Here is a 12916-nt window from a genome sequence, read left to right as displayed (position 1 = left end):
ACATTCAGTTTCTATTTTGTTCCAACCTTACCATGGGTGTAAAATTGTGGCCTCTATTTGGGTTGGTACCAATCTTTCTGTTTCCAGTGCACCCATTTTGAAAGTAAAGTAGTTTTCTACATGATCTTTCTTGTACGCACACTCGGGACTCCAAGAATGAATATGGGGAAGATTTCACATTTTGTTTCTGCTCGATTGGCCGTCAGGGTTTGCACAACCCTAACATCGAGGTTAAACATGAAATTCTATTTTTGATGAAATGTTTCAGTTATGCTATGCCAAAAGAATTTTGAATAAGAATATTTTCAAAATTTTTGCTCTGATATTTTTGATAATATGTTTTGATTCTGCATTCTGAAAGTAAAAAATTTTGTTCTGTATTTTGAATTTTGTAAATGTTCATATTAACATATTGGTAATGTTTTCTACTTACTAAATTGTTGATAACTCACACCTTATCTCTACAATATTTTTCAAATAATTTTGATGGTTCAACTGAAAATCAAGAAGAGGAAGTGTTAGCAAGGTTTGATGAATAAGTGCCAAATGATACATGTTTTATTGAAGAGTCATATTTAGTAGATTTATTATTTTATGTTATTTTGATAATTTGAGTCATGGATATTTACAAGTCTTTGTGGAGTTTTAATTTATTTTATTAAAGTATTTCTTTGGTGTCCACGTAGAGAAACACATATATTTGTATTGAGCTAATAAGTTAATATTTTAGTAGTCTCTAAAGTATATATATTTGAGTTATTGGAGCTTATATTAGGTAACTGTCATGGGTGCCTTGGGAAAGGCTTGAAGAGGTGAAGAGATGAGGAAAAAGAATGTAGCTGGTACTAAGTGTTGTGGAAGAGAGGATAAAGGAATTAACTAATAGGAAGGAATAAGTAAAACAGTGAGTTCTGAAGAAAAGAATGAAGCCATTTAGTGTTTTAAGCTGCTGCGTTTTGAAGGTGATAATTAATGAAACGACGCGTTTTGCAATCTGTTGTAATTCATGTGGTTGCATTTAATTGTTTGTAGTTTGCATTTTGGGATTAAAACGATGTGTTTGATATTTCTTACTTCACTTCTGCAAGTATATATAAGCATAAGTGACCATGCATGGTTCTTGAAGATTTTGGCAGGAGGTTTTCAGTTCTTAGAGGTTGAAGATCCGTCGAAGATTCTCTGCAAGATTTGCAATGGAACTTGTTCATACATTTTTGAGTGTTATATTTCCTATGGGTGATTGTAATTGCTTCCTGCGTGCGTTCTCGTGTTGAGTTGCAGTAGTTTCCATCAAGAACCTTACAGTAACAAGGGCTAACTTTTCGACCCTTTCCGGGTACAGGGCGTTACAAATATAGTGATAAAATCTTTCTAAAGAACCGAAATGCCTTGAAAGGCAGTTTCTTATCTTCATACTGGCTACTGGAGGAGCTTGAGATGTCGAGCAGGGCCAAATCAGTTTCAGGAAATGAACGCTCTGCAGGATCATCTTTGACATGTTCCAAGACGAGGAGCAATTCAAAGGCAATTATTTGACCTCTGGAATTCCCATTGAGAGACAAATCAACTAAAGATTGTATGATGGTGTCTCTCATGACCAGTTGACAGAAATCAGCATGCTCACGACATACAAAAAGAAGAACACCTACAGCATGTTCTTGTTCCTCCTTTGTTCCAGTTTCGAGTATTTGGGAAATGTCACTGATGCATGAGCGGGTTTCAGCTACTGCAATCCTAACCTCCTCTGTACTGCATAGGTTCCTAATGATCTCAATGCAAAACCGTGCCAGATCTGGATCACCCAATAACTGAATCAGCTTTGGAATGTAGTCCAAATACACCATATGGTATCCAATATCACATTGCAGGACAAATTACACAGTATCTTCATTGCAATACTATGAAAGTCCCTAGTCTTGGTATTGAGGACTTTAAGAATGGAAGGAAGAACACCAGATGCCACTATCATAGACTTGTATTCAGGTTGGGAAGACAAAACCTCTATGATACCAAGGACTTCTCTAGTGATTTCAGTTTCAATATACAATGCCAACACGTAAATCCCATCTTTATCAAATAGTAGCATTTCACTGCTGCATGAAACAACAGAAAGTTGATCAGCATAGGATCTAGTAATTTCTCATGCACCAAAATATACTGGACAATAGAAAGAAGAACAAACAGGTTCATGCTCACAGCAACCACCACCAAAGGGTGGGAGCAGAAATAGAGTTAAGAGGACGAAAAAATGTTTTGCCTGTAAATACTAGCAATTCATTTACCATTTAGTACTTTCTACAACTGTTTGGGAAATCCATGGAATATCTTTCATTTAAGTTCCTAGTTACCTACTAAAAGTTTAAGCTCCCCAAAATGATTTTTTATTTTTTTTTCCTTGAGTAGGTTCAATTCTTTTGATCTAATCATTATGGCTCTTTTGGTTGATGTGAAACCATACGTTTGTAGCATGCCTTATAATCTTCAATCCTATGCTAATCTGTTTCAATTTTTCTCATTTCAAGAAAAACTGAAAAGCCTCATGCCTTGAGACCATAAAGGATCATAATTCAAGCTATAATCTGTAGAAAAGAAGAAAAAAACTATCCATGCAAAAGAATTATCACCTGTTATTTCTCAAAATCGCCAACAGCACCTTAGCTCCATCTCTCTGTTCTTTTACATCATTTAATTCATGTGCATCCTTCAAAAATTTAATCAAAGGTTCGACACAACTGTTGGAAATTGAAGTATGACATGCGTGTTTATTTTCCCAAAGTGTTTTGTTCACATCTCTAACTGTCTTGCACTACGATCCCCATGAATGTGCAGCAACTCTGGAATGAGAAGCCAACATGTTTCCATAACTCTCTGTAGAGTGGTTAAGTTTTTCAGAAACTGCATTCTTCTGTCCATGCCTAGAACTTAATCTCCTTTCACTGAAGTCATCTAAAATTTCTGAAACATCATCAGTCCCTGAAGAGTGTATGGATACGGCACTAAGTTGAATGTTCAAGTTATTCACAGAACTAGGAAAGCTGGCAATGGAACTGGAAAATGAAGAATCCAGGGAGAAAATAGAGGAAATGTTTGGTTCTAAATATGGGTCAGGAATAGTAATTCCCTGCTGGGAAGACCAAGCTGATATGAGTTCCTTCAGTATAGAGTTTGGAGTCATCAACAAGTTATCAAGCTCCATATGAGTTATAGGGCATGTTTGGTTACCCTCATTAAATCACTGCTCTATCCAAAATCGTTCAAACGTCTTCCCAGAAGCAATAATCATTGGATCATGCATCACCTGCATAGAGATGGGACATTTGAACTCCTTGGGAGGCTCAGGTGTACCAAAGTCATTGGCTCGAGTCTGATCACACTGCATATGGCTGTCATCCTGATATCATCCAATTATTTTTCCATATTTCTTCAAAAGATACAAAAACCACTTAAAGATTTTTTTCTTAGGGTCTTCGTCAGTGGCTTTATCATGTAAACGCTTAATAGATCTTTTCTCTATCAAAACTGCAGAAGGTGATGTAAGTTTTAGTGTCAAAACTGCAAGTCGAACAGCCTCAAGTTCTAAATCATTCACAGAATTGGACACAGGAATTGTTTGTCGAAGCAGTCCTAATATAACCTTCCCAGCCTCTTCTTCTGAAGGTTCAAGGGGCAACTTTGCGCACTTAAGATCACGGGCAATTCCACATATCTACAGAGAATGTTCAATTTGAATATTTAGTTGAGGGATTAAAAAGTGCACTGACCAGACATATAATGTAGTGACTGGGACTTCTTAAGACAGAATATACAATATAAGGTCGTCAAAAAATACAGCTAACAATTTTTCAAATTAGAATTGCCAAAATTAAAGCAAGACAGAAAAAATAAAAATAAAAGGGATGAAGGAGAAGACAAAAGGAAACTGAGACTCTTTCAGCAGAGTCCATTTTGGAAGTCTGTGAAACAAGTAAGGATCCTTTAAAACAACAGTCCAAGTTAATTATGTTCTGTTTCATACTGCATGATCATGTGGAGCCTGCATCATGAATTAGAGCCATTAGAGGTGTGTAGACTAAGCCGCTCAACTCTTTTAATGCTCCACTCCATTCAACACCGTTTACCAGGAAAAGTTGATTGGGGAGGGGACTACTACTAAGGGATCGAAGGGAATACAACCTAAAAGCCATGCATGGAAATCTAGAACAAAATGAATTTAAAAATCTCGGATTATTCACCATTACCTAAATATATATAATATAAGGGCTTGAAGTATTGCAAACCTTTCCAGGCAACATCAATGGGACCATATTTTGAATTTGACTCAAAGATACTTCCAAAGTTTTTCATATTTTCTCACATCTGGAAACTATCCTCTCTGTTGTAATTGCCTGACCATATTAACAATTTAATAATGAAGAACCATGCAAATAAAAGCCTTGAGAACATACATAAAAATATTAATAGGACTGAACGCAATGAATGCCTTTAAAATGTACTTTACATCTTCGAAAGGTGTTAACTCATCTATAATAGTTTGTGGCATTAATTATCACTTGTTCATTGAGCAATAAACAAGAGTTAAAATAAGGCAACAATCAAATTTGAAACATAACCTTTTAATGAAAGATTAGCATAATAAACTGGTGGCTCTCCTCTGGTATTCTTATTACTATTAAAATAGTGGACACAAGTTAAAGGAAACAATAAGAGATGTTGCATGGGAGTTATACAATTCACTTTAAAATTGATTCCCCGGCATGCTCAGCAAAAGGTCACTTAAAAATGGTGTAAAAAGAAAAGTTTTGAAATGACAACAGTAACCAAGATGCAAAAGTTATTGGTGTTGTTCAACTACAGTAATCAATTTCTATATGGTTTAAAACTGTAATAATGTTACCATACATTCAGGTTAGTTTTAACAGATTTTATAAAATAATGAACACTATCCTGAGACGATCATCAGTAACCAAAAAATGCAATCTTCATTCTTATTGCTTGGCTTTATTTATTTTAGAGGATGAGATATCTGCTTCTCGTACACATTAGAAATTCAGGTTTGCACATTAACAGATGAAAAATTGTATGAATGCATATATTTTTGTTTCAAAGACCTCATTTGTGTCCAAACTATGTCAGAAAAATATGTTTTTGTATAGGTAATAAGAAATTTTATTGATAACCAGAAGGCATAGCCTAACTACACAGAATGTATAAAATATGTACCAGGCAGAGTTTACTAGACTCTGAGCAGTGCTGTATTAGTAATTTTGCTTTATCCATTGCAATTTTTAATGTGCACAGTGCCTATATTCCTGATGTGCATCGTGGTCGGGCAGACTCGATGGCTGGTAATATTTCCAAGATTCTGTCAATGAATTTCTTGAGTTCTAAACACATCAACCGATGAACCTGCATCCATTGTAATTTAGTCAGAAATTTGTAGCAGAACAGGGAAATTTGGAATAAAAAAAGTTAAAAAAATACATTAACAGAACCATAAAGCCTTGTCCCTCTGGGGATCACTGTCTGGTTTGGAATATAGTTAGCCAACACTTCTGTACATTCTAGAATGGTTGTCAACCTAGAATCAATCATCTATGTCCTGATAGGGAATAACATCAAGACCATTGAACTCTAACCCAGAGCTGTCCATGAGGGTTTGGAAAATGTCATTAAAGAAAACTGCAACATTTGTGTATGAGTTATACATTCTATTAGAAAAAAAGAAAAATAAATACTTAAAGAGTGACTTTGTTTCTTCTACATGATATGAGAATCCATCACTCTTGAAACTCAGAAATCCTTCCCCCCACCCCCCAATATATGCTCTTTGGAAAGTACCACGCAAATTAAACACTCATAACTACAGGAGAGCGTTTAATTATACAAGCTAAACGCTCTATGATTGATGATAAAACTTATTCCCAATTACCGAGAAACGATTATTCACCTTAATTGTACAATAATATCGAAGCTCAACGACTTCAGCACCATTGATCTCCATCCAATAATAGAGTATCTTCAATCTGCAAATTGACACGATCAATTCATTTGATTAAATTGAGCATTTATTTTTTTTTGGCAGAAATTAATAAATCATACAACTTCCACTACTTACGAATATCTACAATAGCAATTCTATCAATATTACACAAATAGCAAGACTGTACTCAGACGACAAGAAACATTAGAAAAAGGCAAAAAAATAACAACAAAAACCAATGAAAACACGAACCCAGCTGCTCTGTTTGTATACCAATTGGCTAAAATGGGTAGTCTATTACGATAACAAAACTCGCAAAAAATTCCTGATTTACTTTGGTCAATAAAAGAGAATTACAGTTTTCCTTCTGTTGTCGCAAAACTAGCATAGAAAGGCATGAAATTTCTAGCACACCCACAAAATAGAGCAATAAAATTGTTATGAATCCAGGTGTTCAAAGTCTTAGATCATATGGCCCCCAGCGAGGGCTTGAACTCCAACTAGTATAGTAAACATAGTCCGACAAAAAATAACAAAAAATAGGAAAAAAAGTCTCAGAAAAAGATAAGAAACGATTTTTGTAAAAAAGGAGGTCGAGATTATCTGAACCAGCAGCCCAAATTCCAAGACATGCAGCTGCCAACGAAGAAATCCTATGATTTTACAGAGTTGAGTTCCGGCATTAAGTGCCAAGCAGCTGTTTCGCAGCGAACCAAGTCAAGAAGAGAAGGCCGAGAGCAAGTTCATCAATAGCAAAGCAGATTTAAGAAACCCAGTAAGAAGAAGTGCAATATGGGCGCCAAAATCCCTTTGATTTGAGCCTTCATACTTGGAATTAGCAGAGAACGCCTAGCTTTATGAAATGAAGAATCATTGAAGATAAAACTCATATATAAGATGAACATAGGCTGCATCTACTTTCTACTTCTGGGAAGAATTAAGAAGTCGTCCATCCCTTCCCAGATTATTGAACAAAATGAGAGATGACAGCCTTACAATTCATTTACAATTTACTAATAAAATAATATTTTTTAAAATTTCAAACACATCAAATTAAATTAAAATTAATATTTAAACTATTAATATTTTTAAAAAAGTTAGAGAAATTGTAAATGAGTAATTATTTTATCATTTTCCGAACAAAATTAATAACCTTTGCAAATAGATTCTTTCGGATAGAAACGTTTGGAGGGGTCCTGTCGTTTTTATATCAGACATTTTCAGAGCAATAAAGGTTGCTTTGAATATATATATATACACACTGGTTGGCACTCAACGTGCAAGGCACATTTTTCTAGTAAGAAGGAAAAAAATATTATATCTAACGAAAAATATGTTCATTAGATATAATATTAGCAGACAATTATCAAAATTTTTTAAAATAAAGACCAATGCTTGAATAAATAAAATGCATGAAAAGATAGTAATGATCGTAATAATTACTTTCTATTACTAAAGTATTAAGTCAAAGATAAATAAGTTAAAACTGATACAAATTTGGAAGAATTGAAATTAGAGTTTTATTAAAATTACAATTTTTTCCTAACAGAAACATAATCAAATAATCAGACAGTCTCAAGCATGAGCCAAATAAAATGTACCAATAACAAGGTTGGGCATACTTGTTGATACTTGGGGGTGAATGCGACCACAAAGCTCAGTAGCAAGTTTTCGTACATCGTCAAATTCAAATTTATAAAATGCCCTAAAATAGAGAACAGAAGAAATAAGTACATCTCATTCAGTATACTGAAGCAACTAAAGTTATTCATGTGAATCAACCTGTTTAGAAGGAGAGCAGCAAGACTGTCATAATTGTTGATATCTTGATTCACTGAAATTTTTTCAAATAACAAGTAAATATTTTACAAGTGAACTGTAACTAAAAAATTTGTAAAATGAGAAGCTTCAATTGAGATTTAGAGATCATTCATGGGGGAGATGAATGAAATTATTAGATCTAATATATCATCTCTTAAATACAATTAGTATTTCAGATTCATATTACAGTTTTGTAAGAAATTGTGCATTATTAAAGGAGAAATAAAATAGAACACATAGAAGATCTAACAGAAGATAGAAACACAAATATGAATATTTGTAAAGTATTATTTTATTATCTCGAAGCAAAATTATAGAAATTACAGATCGATCTTCTTTTGGATACTATTATATGGGGAGTAAAATTTTGGTCTTGAGGATTTATGTAAACATTAGGAACAAATCAGTTAGAGTTAGAATAATTGATAACTCATGATGGATAGAAGAGTTATGACAATCATAAGAGAGAAAGTCTCAAGTTTAAGTTATTAACTGGTCAGTTATCGAAGTACCACCTAGGAAGATGACTGATTGTTGCGATTATAAAGAAGTAAGTTAGTCCTAGACCAGTAAAACTCCTTGAGGTTTTTATTAACTTGAAAATTACCTAGAGTTTGGATATGCATGATTAAATGCATATTTATATGAGTCATTGAATCATGTCATATATATGAAAATCCCTGAAAGAAATAAAATGGAGCACATAAAACATCTACTAGAAGATAGAAACACAAATAGAATATTTGTGAAGTATTATTTTAGTATCACAAAGCAAAATTACAAAAATTTGAGGCTCTTTGCCTAAATCTTTAAACGCTCTTACTCTTCAAAAATTTGCATGCATTTCCTATCTAAAGGAGTAGCCACTTGAAAAGAAGAGTTAAGCAAAGATTTTAAATCTCTGTTCTCTCGCGTGCTTCTATCTTCATGTTGGACTCCATAAGAAGCTGCTAAAGGATAAAAATATTCTCGTAGAGTTTGTCAACCCAACCAGTCCTAGATTGTAGTCGCTGAGAATATGCGACGAGGATTGATGAGTATCAGGTACCGAGACTCACAAGCTCGTAGATAATTTCATTATCTGACTTATTAGTCAGATCATTATTGGATTACATTATAGTACCTATGGAAGAGCAGAAACAACTGGTGAACGAGGTGCAGAATACCTCATATATTGGTAATGAGAAAATTGCTGAGCCATTGCAAAGTGAGAAAGCAAAAAGAGATTGCAGAGTAAGAATGCAGACTAATTTCAGAAAAGTGAAGAAAATGAGATGCGAAAGAAGATGAACTGAATAATTCTTTTATAGAGAAAATTATGATGAATCATCTCTCGTGAAACATTTCTCTACAAAAGACAAGAGTGATATAGTATCATAGCTACGGCGCCTGACAGCTACAGAAGAGCAATGTAGTATCATAGCTGCGGCGCCTGACAACTACAGAAGAGCAATGTAGTGTCATAGCTATGCGGTGCCTGACAGCTACAGAAGACCTGTAAAAATCCTACGGATCAGAGTTGTCTGGTCTAAAACAGAGGGTCACTGCTCTTGTTAAAAAAAAAACACAGAGAGAGAGGTTAACGGCTTAATTTTGATGAATTCTTTACTAAGTATGTTATTTAGAAGAACACTTAAAGTATATCATTTATGTTTTTCTAAAGCAATCGAGAGTTTACCACTGAAACCGAAAATGTTAGACATGGGTACAGCTGAAAAAATCCCGGGAGGTCGAATCCACACCGTTTTCCATCAGAAAACCCTCCAAACAGAGCAAAAAAGAAAAAACCAAAGAAGACAACGGCCAAAATCTCATCATACTGAGCTTTATCAACAAAAACGGAAACCCACATGCAAATTCTATGAGACAGGGCAAAAAAAAGTAGAGAAAATAAGTGAGAGGAAAGAGAAGGTGAGGAGCGAAATGATAGGAGTCAGGGTGGGTCAATGGAGAACAGTTTTATTTCGTGAGAGGAATGTGGGAGGTTTGTGTACGTGATAATACACACAAGGAAAACCCACATGCAATGTATTTGTGTTGAGAAGTGGATTCTCTCCTACCAAATGAAAACCAGGTGTCCTTAAAGCCGTTTTCGGTTTTGTTTTTTGGTGAATTACGACTTGTTTGGATGCTCGACTAAATATGTCTTCGACCCATTAGATCCCTAGATTAACTACTCTACTCGCAACACCATCAACATGATATAACATCATATTTAATACATTACACTACCTGTTCATTATTAATTAATCATTCAATTACAGTATTGGTATTTAGTCTTAACAAAAAAAATATAAAAACATTAATTATGATTGATTAAAGATTGCAAAAAATAAAAAATAAAAAATAAAAATTGTGCTTAAACTTCTAAGTTAAAGAAAGAGAATGAGAGAGAAGTCGACAGAAAAATAACTGAATGGTTTTCATTAATTTTTTGCAATCTTCAATTCAACACGTTAATTAATTTTGGATTCTTTCCCGACACGTGAATAGTAACTGATACTTTTTATAAGATGGGTTCGAATAATTGAGTGGACCCCATTCGATTAGGAAACGTGCTGGTTGGAGATTGAAATAAACTGATCATGATCAACTCAATTCATTATTAATTATTATTCATGTTATGCAAGAAAAATATATACTTTTATATTAATTAGCTCTAAAAATCATTAATATTTTTATATATAAGATCGTATTCAATCTTTTCTTATACAACATTTTGCTCAATAATTGCACACCTTATGCATCAATCTATGTATCAAGCTATCATATATAGTAGCCAGGAGAGAAATTTAATGCTCCAATGAAGACCTTGTACAAAGATCTTTGTTTGGAACTTTTGAAACATAGAAGATGATTTAGTGAGAAAATGTTATAGTGAAAGTAGGGCCCAGTGGGGTGGGTGGGTTAGTGGGTGGGTGGGTGAGTTAATATAAAAAGATATATATATTAAGAAGATATATTGAGAGGGATATGTACCACATCATACCAGTTAATGATGATTGGACGTTGGTTTTTCATGGACATATAATTATTGAAGGGTCAAAATCCCAAACACAGCTCAGCACCATTAAAAAACTAATCAACATGCTGTGTTGTGGGACCGACTTATTAGAGGCTGGTTTTCTTAATCAAGGGTTAATCTTCCACGCAATACTTGCAGATTTTCAACGATGCTGACTCTGACATTTTTTAAGACATCTCAAGCACTTAAAACCTTATTGTTATGAACTGTTTCATATCCATAATTCCTTAATTAAATAACTGTGAACTGAATTTCTTTGTGAATTTGAACAAATAAATCTGACTTTTTATCTACACAATTAACAGGTCATCATGCCACGACAAATAACGAACGGGGATAAACCAAAGCTCGGGATTGATAGGGAATGGCCTTGAGATATTTATGAAGTTAAGGGAAATGAGTTTTGGCCGTAGGTGGTGGTGGAAATGGTGGTCGGAGGCCAAAAAAGGGCTGAACGGAGTTGAGCTCGTGTGAGCTACTCCGGCAACGGATCGAGGCCGGAAATGGGTGGTTTAGGTCGGCAAGAGGTAGGGGAAGAAGCTGTGAAGAGATGGTGGCTGGAGGTAGTACGACGGCGCCGGAATCGGTGAAAAACTATATGGCTTGGAGGAGCTCGTGGCGGCTAACGGTGGCTCGGATGGAGGTGAAACTTGGTGGGGATGTTCACCGGTGAGAGGGGAAGAAAACTGGGTGGGTGGTGTAGTCCACGCCCCCGGTGAGTGGTGGTTCTGGGCTACAAAAGCAACCAGCAACAGGGGCAAAAATAAAGCAGGTGCAGTGACTTCCGGCGGCTCGCTGTGGCTAACGGCTGGTCCGATGGCTCTGAAAATTGGTGGGGATGATCTCTGGTGGAAGGGTAAGAGAATGGTGGTGGTGGTGCACTAAACAGTGGCCAGACGGCGGAGAACTGGGCAGTCAAAGGGGCGGCGATGGGAAGGAGAAAAACAGGCTGTTCAGCGTACGCGGGAGAGAAAGGAGAAGAAAGAAGAAGAAAAGAAAGAAAAAGAAAGAAAAAGAAGGAAAAAGGAAAAAGAAAAAGGCAAAAGAGAAAAGAAAAAGAAAAGATGAGGGAAAAGAAATGAGGTCCAGACCTCACTCCGGAAACCAAAACTGATCCGCCGAAAACGATTTTAAAAACCGTAAAACGACTAAATAAATTAAACACAACATCAAATAAATAAAAACTAATTAAAATAAATTAATTTAAAATAAATGAACCAATATATTAATTAAAATAAAAATAACACTTTAGTAAAAATACACGTAAAAGCGGGTCATCACATCCTCCCTCCCTTAAAACAAATTTTGTCCTCGAAATTTGCAAGCTCAACCACTAACTTAAAACAAACCACATAAAATTACATAAACCATCTGTGACCAAGATTAAGATACGTACCTTCATTACTCAAACAAGTATGGGTATTGTTCCCTCATGTCCGCTACTTGCTCCCAAGAGAAGTCTTGAGCTAACAGATCTCCCCATGCCACTTTAACCAAAGGTATCGCCTTGGACCTCAACTGTTGCTCCTTCCAATCCATGATCTGCGACGGAACAGCCTCATAAGTGAGATCCGGTTGCAACTGAATACTCTCTGGGTTGACAAAGCGTGGCTTTTGTTGTCCAAAACTCTTCTTCAAGGACGATACATGGAAGGCATCATAAATATCCCCAAAATACTCTGGCAAAGCAACTCTATAGGCGACGGACCCTACCTTCTCCAGAATCTGAAAAGGGCCGACATACCTCGGATCCAGTTTCCTCTTCTTACCAAAACGCTTAACACCCCTCATGGGAGAGACTTTGAGATAAACCCAATCACCTTCTTCAAAAGATAACTCTCTCCTCCTGGTATCAGCGTAGCTTTTCTGGCGACTCTGAGCTGCCGCCATTTTATTCCTGATGATCCGAACTTGGCTTTGCATCTCTTGAATTATTTTGGGTCCAATTATCCTACTCTCCCTGACTTCATCCCAACACAAGGGTGATCTGCACTTCCTCCCGTAAAGAGCTTCATAGGGAGCCATCTGAATGGTCGCATGGAAGCTATTATTATATGCAAACTCTATGAGCGGCAAATGGTTTTCCCAAC

At 35.6% G+C, this 12916-nt stretch overlaps 1 long non-coding RNA gene across 4 annotated transcripts; it reads right to left on the bottom strand.

Annotated features, from left to right (window-relative positions):
• Positions 1 to 1355: 1355 nt before the first annotated feature.
• On the bottom strand, positions 1356 to 6970 carry LOC122297831. Of its 4 annotated transcripts, XR_006238904.1 has the most exons (5): positions 5948 to 6970; positions 5221 to 5406; positions 4278 to 4385; positions 2625 to 3706; positions 1356 to 2093 (listed from the first exon to the last, which is right to left on the bottom strand). It is a non-coding gene; the product is annotated as an uncharacterized LOC122297831 (long non-coding RNA). The 4 variants fall into 4 exon arrangements; XR_006238903.1 differs by lacking the exon at positions 4278 to 4385 and having other exon boundaries at positions 5948 to 6969; XR_006238905.1 differs by lacking the exon at positions 4278 to 4385 and having other exon boundaries at positions 1356 to 2090; positions 5948 to 6969.
• Between the last annotated feature and the right edge of the window lie 5946 nt (positions 6971 to 12916).

This window comes from Carya illinoinensis, chromosome 15 (genome assembly GCF_018687715.1).
Source record: "Carya illinoinensis cultivar Pawnee chromosome 15, C.illinoinensisPawnee_v1, whole genome shotgun sequence".
In the NCBI taxonomy this organism is placed as follows: Eukaryota; Viridiplantae; Streptophyta; class Magnoliopsida; order Fagales; family Juglandaceae; genus Carya; species Carya illinoinensis.
Note: the sequence above shows the minus strand (reverse complement) of the source record. Positions and strands in the feature narration are given on the sequence as shown.